Source organism: Rhinopithecus bieti, unplaced genomic scaffold (assembly GCF_001698545.2).
Source record: "Rhinopithecus bieti isolate Rb0 unplaced genomic scaffold, ASM169854v2 scaffold_7967, whole genome shotgun sequence".
NCBI lineage: Eukaryota > Metazoa > Chordata > Mammalia > Primates > Cercopithecidae > Rhinopithecus > Rhinopithecus bieti.
In genome coordinates, this window is record NW_016806112.1 from 328339 (window position 1) to 338415 (window position 10077).

The 10077-nt window shown below is 45.1% G+C and overlaps 1 long non-coding RNA gene across 1 annotated transcript in view; it reads left to right on the forward strand.

Moving 5' to 3' along the window:
- Positions 1-310: 310 nt before the first annotated feature.
- The window catches only part of LOC108531390 (uncharacterized), a 15673-nt gene continuing 5906 nt past the window's right edge, over positions 311-10077 (forward strand). The window contains exons 1-2 of the long non-coding RNA XR_001886149.1: positions 311-386; positions 2781-2968. This is a non-coding gene — a long non-coding RNA (uncharacterized LOC108531390). The remainder of the gene's footprint in view (positions 387-2780; positions 2969-10077) is intronic.

Here is a 10077-nt window from a genome sequence, read left to right on the forward strand (position 1 = left end):
CTCAGCCTCCCAAAGTGCTGGGATTACAGACGTGAGCCACCATGCCCGGCCTACTTTCTATTATTATTTGGAGGTTTAACAAAGTCTGTGTACTTTTGAATCTGGAAGAATTAGCAGTGGTCTGTTAGAGTGGGAAGAGGGCTCACGGATGTGCAGAGGTCCTGGAGCAGGAAAGAACTTGATCCGCTGGAGGCCCATGTGGCTGGGTCAGAGCAGGCTCTGGTGTGGCTGCAGGTGTGGACAGTGGTCTGACCACAGAGCACTGTAGGTCACAATGAGGGGTGTGGACCTGAACCTCAGGGGAACCTGAGTAGGAGCCATGGAAGAGTTGAAACAAGGCAGTGTCCCGGTCAAGTTTGGTTTTTAGGAAGATCTCTCAGGCCGCGGTGAGTGGTGAGAGGCTGAGAGGTGAGCGGTGAGAGGTCCTGGAGGCCAAGGGATGAGGCCTTTGGGTTTCAATATCCCTTTTGTATGGAATGAGGTTGGGCGGTCCACAGACCAGACCTTATCCTCCAATTTCCCATAGAGGCTGTGTTTCCAGATTCAGGGTTTCATGTTACACAGAGTTATTCTTTCTGGAATGTGTCCCCCAAGCAACCCCGCTGGACCCTCTGTGGAAGGAGGGGCTCTTCTGAGTGCAAGATTCGCATGTATGCAAGAAAGCGAACATGCCAGCCCTGCGCCTTGCTAGTGTCTGTCCCTGAAACAGACCAGCAACCAGTGGACAAAGCAGTGCCCAGGAGTTGGGCCAGGCTGCAAACATCAACAACAACAGTAACAGTAATAATAATAACCTTTATTGATAAAGCCTCTGACCTAGAATGATCTCATGGCATCCTAGAGTAAGCCTGGGACATAGCTGTCATTACCATTGTATGGATAAAGAGACTTATGGGAAGGAGTGCCTTGTCCAAGGTTGCTGAGTGGCAGAACAAGGCGGGTGGCCGTAGCCCTGACACTGTCACCTGTGGGCTGGGCAGCCTCAGAGGGGTGGTGAGTCAGGCATATTGTTGAGCTCTGTGGGATCTAGACAGCCCTACAACTGTCCCCAGTGTGCAGAAAAGCCAGAAAATTCCATCTTGGCGTCCTGACCTCTACCTCCACTCCAGCTCACACAATCTGCCCAGTTGAGTTATTCTCCCTGGAAGAGCTCGGCACTTTGGGCTTTTCCAAACCCAGCAAGAGCCTCCAAGTCTAGAATCCTCCCTGTGGCCTCTCCCTGGCCCTGTCTCTTCCTCCCTCCCTCCCCTTGGCTCTCCACGCAACACTGAGTGCCGAACGCATCGGCCTGATTCTGTTTCTCAAGCTGCTCATACTCTGTCCTGCCTCCAGCCTTTGAACGGGTCGTTCCCTTCACCTGGAAAGCCGTCTTCACTCCCTCTCCCCAGCTTACTCCTATTCATCCTTTCTGTCTCAATGTAAAGGTCACCTCCTCCTGGAAGCCTTCCTTTACCTCCCAGGCTAGCTTAGAGCTACCTCTTGCATTTTCTCAGCAACCTGTGATTGTGATTCTCCATGGTGAGATGGGGTTGCATGTCGTATTCTTTCTTTCTTTTCTTTCTTTCTTTCTTTCTTTTTTTTTTTTTTTGAGATGGAGTCTCGCTCTGTTTCTCAGGCTGGAGTGCAGTGGCACAATCTTGGCTCACTGCAAGCTCCGCCTCCTGGGTTCATGCCATTCTTCTGCCTCAGCCTCTGGAGTAGCTGGGACTACAGGCACCTGCCACCATGCCTGGCTAATTTTTTGTATTTTTTAGTAGAGACGGGGTTTCACCATGTTAGCCAGGATGGTCTCGATCTCCTGACTTCGTGATCGGCCCGCCTCAGCCTCCCAAAAAGTGCTGGGATTACAGGCGTGAGCTACCGTGCCCGGCCTGCATGTCTTTTTCATTCCTCATTCTATGCCCTCACAGTCTCAGAGAAAAACCCAGGAATGATGAGAAAGGAGTGATGGGGAGGTTGCCCTTCAGTGTCAAAGCAGTGGAAGGGGATCTATGAGACAGAGAAGGGACATGTACTCTTGAATATTACATAGTCCACATTGTGCTGGTTCTGTAGTTGGGGATATACCTTTCCCATGTAGATCAGCCAAAGACTCAAGGCAAAAAACAACAGGCCAGCTTCCCACTGGGACCCATTGTGGGGGCAATTGTGAGGTGACAGTCCCGAGAGGACTCTGCAAAAGGAAACCTGCACTTTCAGGATATGGGGGTACAAGAGCTTTTAAAAAATATGTTTTCTACCATTTGTTTGAGCAGCTCTTCCCATTTATTTATTTATTTAGAGACAGCCTCCATCTATTGCCCAGGCTGGAGTGCAGGGGCGCCATCTCAGCTCACTGCAACCTCCTCCTCCTGGGCTCAAGTGATTTTTGTACCTGGGCCTCCCGAGTAGCTGGGATTGCAGGCATGCGCCACCATGTAGTAGAGATGGGGTTTTGTCATCGTGGCCAGGCTGGTCTTGAACTCCTGACCTCAAGTAATCTGTCCACCTCGGCCTCCCAAAGTCTGGGATTACAGGCTTGAGTCATTGCACCCCGCCATCTCTAAACTTTTAAATAAAAGATTATTAACAGGTGCAACAGAGCCTGGCATGATGGCTTGTGCCTGTAGTCCCAGCTACTCAGGAGGCTGAGGTGAGATGATCTTTTGAATGCACTTCAAGGCCAGCCTGGGCAACATGGAGAGACCCTGTCTCTGAAAAAAAAAAAAAAAAAAAAGTATGTGTGTGGGTGGGGCAACAAAATACAAGCTTTTTAAACAGTAAATACTCTCTGCGTTTAGGAAGTGCCCTGTTGGAGAGGAGAGAAGGCTTTGTGAGAATCTTGGAGCCCTGAGCTCTGGATACTCGTCTATGTGGAGCCCAGAACAGTCCAGGACTTTCTGAGAGAGCCAAGGATGTCTGGGGGAGAGCCTGGTGATGATGGGAGATGATTCCATACATGCCCAAAACATGCCAAGAGCAATGGGAGGTACCTTTGTATTTTCCTAATTAAAAGATACCCGCCCCAGGACTGGGCACAGTGGCTCATGTCTGTAATCCAGCACTTTGAAAGACCGAGCTAGGAGGATCGCTTGAGGCCAGGAGTTTGAGACCAGCCTGGGAAACACAGAAAGACCTCATCTCTACAAAAATTTAAAAGTTAGCCAGGCATGGGGGCATGTATCTATAGTCCTAGCTACTCAAGAGGCTGAAGTGGGAGGATCGCTTGAGGCCAGGAGTTTGAGATTACCACTGCACTCCAGGCTGGGCAACAGAGCAAGACCTTGTCTCTGAAAACAAAACAAAACCAAAAAACCCAAGTATTTTTTGGCCAATTTAAGTATGTAAAAAACCCTCACAAACTCAAGACAATGAAACTGTCACATACCTACTTAAAAACTACATTTACGAGTTTGGTACTACCTGCAAAATTACAATTTTATTGTAATTTTGGATGTTTATAGCAATAACCTGAAAATAGGTTTAAAATAAGATCATATAAATAAACATTGGTTTTCTTTTCTTTTCTTTTCTTTTTCTTTTTTTTTTTGAGACAGTCTCACTCTGTCGCCCAGGCAGTAGTGCAGCGGCATGATCTCGGCTCACTGCAACCTCTGCCTCCTGGGTTCAAGCAGTTCTCCTGCCTCAGCCTCCAGAGTAGCAGGGATTACAGGCACCTGCCACCATGCCTGGCTAATATTTTGTATTTTTAGTAGAGACAGGGTTTCACCATGTTGTCCAGGCTGATCTCGAACTCCTGGTCTCAAGCGATCCGCCTGCCTCAACCTCCCAAAATGTTGGAATTACAGGCGTGAGCCACCACGCCTGGCCTTGAATGTTGCCTTTTCCTGTAGTTTCTGAAACAATTTAATTTCAAACCCTTCACCTGCATTTTTTTTGTTAATTTTGGTGAAGTATACATAACATGAAATTTACCATCATCACCATTTGTATGCGTACTGTTCAATGACAGTAAGTGCATTCCCGTTGTTATACAACCATCACCACCATTTATCTCCAGTACTCTTTTCATTTTGTAAAACGAACTGTATGCGTTAAAGAATAACTCCCCAGTGCCCTCCCCTGACCCTAGTCCCTGGCAGCTACCATTCTGCTTTTTCTGTCTCTGCATTTGACTACTCTTAGGTACCTCATGGAGGTGGAATTGTACATATTTGTGCATGTGTGACTGGCTTATTTCACCTAACATAATGTCTTCAAGGGTCATCCATGTTGTAGCATGTATCAGAATTTCCCTCCTTTTTAAGGCTGAATCAATAGTTTATTATGTGTATATATCTCAGATTTTGTTTATTCATCTGCCAGTGGACCCTTGAGCTGCTTCTGTTGCTTCATTATTGTGAATAATGCTGCAGTGAACATGGGTGTGCAAATATCTCTTTGAGTCCTTGCCTTCAGTTATCTTGTGTATACACCCAGCAGTGGTTTGCTAGACCTATAATAATTCTATTTTTAAGATTTCTAAGTAACTGCTGTACTATTTTCCATAGTGGTTGCACCATTTTATATTCCTTTCAATAGGAATAGTGCACAGGGTTCCAATTTCTCCACATTCTGTTTTTGTTTTTGTTTTTTTTTTTATAGTAGCCATCCTAGTAGGTGTGAGGTGGTATCGCATTGTGGTTTTGATTTGCATTTCCCTAATGATTAGTGAAGTTGAACATCTTTTTTATGTTCTTATTGGCTATTTGTATATCTTCTTTGGAAGGATATCTATCCAAGCCCTTTCCCTATTCTTTATTCTTTATTTATTTTGAGATGGAGCCCTGCTCTGTTGCCCAGACTGGAGGGCAGTGGCACGATCTCAGCTCACTGCAACCTCCTGCCTCAGCCTGTGGAGTAGCTGGGATTATAACTGTGCACCACCACGTCCAGCTAATTTTTGTATTTTTAGTAGAGATGGGGTTTCACCACGTTGGCCAGGCTGGTCTCGAACTCCTGACCTCAGGTGATCTGCCCACCTCAGCCTCCCAAAGCGCTGCGATTACAGGCATGAACCACCATGCCCGGCCCCCTTTCTCCATTCTTTAATTGGGTTGTTTGTTTTTTTTTGTGGTTGAGTTGTAGGAGTTCTTTATATATTCTGGATATTAACTCCTTATGAGGTATAAGGTTTGCCAATATTTTCTCCCATTTCATGGGTTACCATTTCACTTTGTTGATTGTATCTTTTGATGCACAGAAATTTTACATTTTGACAAAGTTCAATTTATTTTTTCATTTGTTGCTTGTGCTCTACCTGCTCTGTGTGTGTGTGTGTGTGTGTGAGAGAGAGAGAGAGAGAGAGAGAGAGAGAGAGAGAGAGAGAGAGAGACAGGGTCTTACTCTGTCTCCCAGGCTTGAGTACAGTGGTATGATCTTGGCTCACTGCAGCCTTGAACTCCTGGGCTCAAGCAATCATCCCATCTCAGTCTCCAGAGTAGCTGGGACTACAGGTGAGTGCCACCACACTGGCTAATTTTTGTATTTTTAGTTGAGACAGAGTTTTGCCATGTTGCCCAGGCTGGTCTTGAACTTCTGGGCTCAAGCAATCTGCTGGCTTCATCCTCCCAAAGCGCTGGGATTACAGGTGTGAGTCACCTTGCCTGGCCTCTACCTGCATTTTTGAATCTGTGTCCTTTGTCATTACCAGGCCACTTTTTGAGATGTCGATCATTTTCTAGCGCACCTATCTCTAGTTCTCTAAGTTGTTTGTTACAACTTCTTACAGGGTGCTAAAATTATCCCAAGCCAAAAATAACTGTTTGCTGAACATGAGGCTACTAGGTTAGTTTTATTCTTCTGGTAAGTATAAATTCATAATCTGCACACCTTTTTTATTGTGTTATACAATGGGCAGTAAAAGGCTTGTTTGCAATAATGCCATCCCCTGTATGCATGAGACCACACTCCCTGGAGAAATTCTAAAGCTACAACAAAATTACTTTATCTTTCTTTTAGCCCATTTGTCAGGTTACTGCCATTAACATCCAAATTGAGCATCTAGTGAGACCATTTCAGGCTAATGCATCTTTCCCAAATAGCATTCTATTGGTCAAAATGAAGTAATTGGGAATGTGTCCCATAATACAGCATACTCTCTAAGCAGTCAAATCTAAGGAATAATTTTTGGGGAAAAGCCCTACTTTATATTCTGTCTAGGCTCTAATAACCGTAACAATAACAGCAATAGAAATAACCACCATATGTTGGGTGTCACTCCAGCCTGGCACTGAGCTCAGCGCTTCACACATACTCTCACACTGAATCCACAAAACAGCCTGATGAGGAAGATTCTCATTGATATGGTTTGGCTCTCTGTCCTCTCCCAAATCTCATCTCCAGTTGTAATCCCCATGGGTTGAGTGAGGGGCCTGTAATCCCTATATGTCGAGGGAGGGAGGTGATTGGATCATGGGGGAAGTTTCCCCTATGCTCTTCTTCTGACAGTGAGTGAGTTCTCAGGAGATCTGATGGTTTTATAGTGTTTGGAAGTTCCTCCCTCCCTCTTCTCTCTCCTGCCGCCTTGTGGTGAAGGTGCCTGCCTCCCCTTTGCCTTCCACCATGATTGTGTTTCCTGAGGCCTCCTCAGTCATAAGAAACTGTGAGTCAGTTAAACTTCTTTTGTTTATAAATTATCAAGTCTCAGGTATTTCTTTATAGCAGTGTGAAAACAGACTAATACACTCATATTGTTCCCAACCTACAAATAGGGAAATTGAGGCTCAGGCAGGTAAAAGGCACATGCCCACCAGCCACACAAGTACTGATGGGTAAATCTGGAATTTGAACCCATGTTTCTCGGAGACCAGGCTCTTGTTTGTTTGTTTGTTTATTTTTGAGACAGAGTCTTGCTCTGTCATCTAGGCTGGAGTACAGTAGTGTGATCTTGGCTCACTACAACCTCTGCCTCCCAGGTTCAAGAGATTCTCCTGCCTCAGCCTCCCGTGTAGCTGGGATTACAGGTGCCCACCACCATGCCTGGATAATTTTGTATTTTTAGTAGAGACAGGGTTTTACCATGTTGGCCAGGCTGATCTTGAACTCCTGACCTTGGGTGATCCGCCCACCTCAGCCTCCCAAAGTCCTAGGATTACAGGCATGAGCCACTGTGCCCAGCCTATTTATTTATTTATGTTTATAGACATGGAGTCTTGCTATGTTGCCCAGGCTGGCCTTGAATTCCTGGGCTCAAGTGATTCTCTCGCCTAAGCCTTCCAAGTAGCAATCTCTTAATCATCACATGACTCTGCCTTTATCTATATGATTTATGCCTGCTGTGAGTGCCCTAGCACCACACGTGCCCCAGAGAGAAGCCTGCCCAGGTAGCTGGGTTTGCAGTGCTCCTACCTTGAACTTGCCAAGTCAGCTGCAGTGCTGGGGCCCAGACCCAGCCTTGTTCCCTCTGCCCCATGGTTGCTGGTCCTTCCTGGGACGCAGGCTGATCCAATGAAGGCACATCGCATGTGGCTCCTCCTCACCCCTTCTCAGGCAGCTTGGAACCAACTCACCAACACACTTGGAAGGAAAGAAAGAATACTGGGAAGAAAGCTGCCACTCACTGTGGCCACATGTTACACACAGTGGTGACAACATAAAAACATCCGAGGCACAAGAGATCCTGGTTGCCTCTGGCTTTGTTTTGGAAAAGGAGTTTTCCAAAACGTTTACTTCTGGTAAGCTTTTTATTTTTATTTTTATCATGGAATATTTCAAACATATATAACAGTAGAATAATGCACTGGTTACTCAGCCTCAGAGTGACAACTCATGCCCAGTCTTGTTTCCTCTACTTCCCACCCCCATACCCTTATCTCATTGGGTTATTTTAAAGCAAATCCTAGGCACCATAACGTTTCAACCATGACTATTTTGGTATATATTTCTAAAAGATAAGGGAGTCTTTAAGAGGTAATAATAGCCATAATGCCATTATCACTCCTAGAGAAATTATCATCGAACTGATCTAGTCAGCATTTACAATTTCCCTGATTGTCTCATACATGTTTTGTACATCTTATTAAAAAGGCCATGCGTGTTTTCAGTCTCTATGGTTTCTAGATACCCAGAAACTAATTCTAGATTAGTTGAAGTCTAATCTATAGTTTCTCTCTCCCCACGTCTCTGTCTCTCTCTCCACCTCTCCACCCTTGCCGTTTATTAATATTTGTGGAAGAAACCCATTGTTTGTCCAGCAGCGTTTCTCCCAATCTGGATTTTGCTGCTTGTATTCCTGTGGGGTCCTTTAACATGTTTCTCTGTCTTCGGAATTTCCTGTAATTAGATCTAGAGGCTTGATCAGATTCAGGTTTGATTTTTGGCAGCAATACTTCATAGGAGATATTGTGCTGTGTCCTTTTGTCAGGAGACCCTTAATGTCTTGTGATCTCTGTTTTTGGGTGAAGTTTGTAGTTGTGGATGTTCACTGCCTAGATTCATTATTTCATTAAGGACTGCAAAATGATGATGCTTTTTTTTTTTTTTTTTTTTTTTTGAGACGGGATTTTGTTCTGTCGCCTTGGCTGGAATGCAGTGGTGCGATCTTGGCTCACTGCAACCTTAATCTCCTGGGCTCAAGTGATCCTCTCACCTCAGCCTCCCAAGTAGCTGGGACTACAGGCATGTGCCACCACACCCAGCTAATTTGATGTTCTAATCCTATCTTCCTTCTTCATTTATTAGCTGGAATACTTGAAAAAGGGCGTCTCCTCATTAACTCTTTAGTTACCCCAAGGCACAGTATGCTCTCTTTCAGTATATACACTATAGACAATGAAAGACTTAGTTCTTTAATGGTTTTCAAATAATGAGTTTGTTTCCTAGCATCCTAAGAGGTTTTTTTAAAAAATTGATTTTTAAAAAAATATCATTATGGGGCCGAGCTTGGTGATTTACACCTGTAATCCCAGCACTTTGGGAGGTTGAGTCGGGAAGATCACTTAAGCCCAGGAGTTCGGGACCAGCCTGGACAACATAGCAAGACCCTGTCTCTACAGAAAATACAAAAATTAGCCATGGAGTGCATGCCTGTAGTCCCAGCTACTTTGGGAGGTGAGGTAGGAGGATTACTTGAGCGCAGAGGTTGAGCCTGGGCAACAGGATAAGACCCACCCCCAACTCTCTCAAAAAAAGAGTGTCATTATGAATATAGGGACTTAATGTTATTTGATGTGTTTCAGCCCCCTGTGATTCTTATTCTTATTGGTGCTCAAATGATCCTATTCAGCCAGAGAGAACCTCTTTGGATTAGTTCTTGATGTCTTTGACCCCAGTTGGCTTTGATGGCTTCCTTGTTTTCTGGAACAGCAAGTTCCCCCAGACTCATCTTGTACATTTTCTACTCCAAACCTGGAATGAGCCATCTCTCTCAGGAGTCCTGGTTCCTTTCAGTGAGGAACATTATTTAGAAAGCACAATCTTGTTTTATGCAATGCTTGTTACTATTGGGTTGGTCATTGTTTCTGGGCATTTTGAGTGAATAGAGCTCAGAAATACATTTTTTAAAAGGTAAAATGCATCATAAATTATGCTTACCCAAACTTGGAAGCAGCCAAAATGTCCTTCAACAGGTGACTGGGTAAACAAACTGTGGTACAGCCAGACCATGGAATATTATGCAGCGCTAAAAAGGAAGAGTTACCAAGCCATGAAAAGACACAGGAGAACCTTAAATGTTAGGTGGAAGAAGCCAGTCTATAAAGGCTACAAAGATGATTCCAACTATACGAAAAACCAACACTATCAAGACAGTAAAAGACCCATGGGGCCAGGCACGGTGGCTAACACCTGTAATCCCAGCACTGTGGGAGGCCAAGGCGGGCAGATCACGAGGTCAGGAGATCAAGACCATCCTGGCTAACATGGTGAAACCACATCTCTACTAAAAAAATACAAAAAATTTAGCCAGGCGTGGTGGCTGGCGCCTGTAGTCCCAGCTACTCAGGAGGCTGAGGCAGGAGAATGGCGTGAACCTGGGAGGCAGAGCTTGCAGTGAGCCGAGATCATGCCACTGCACTCCAGCCTATTCAACAAAGCGAGACTCCATCTCAAAAAAAAAAAAAAAAAAAAAACATAAATTCCCCGTGTTTGGGGGGGGGG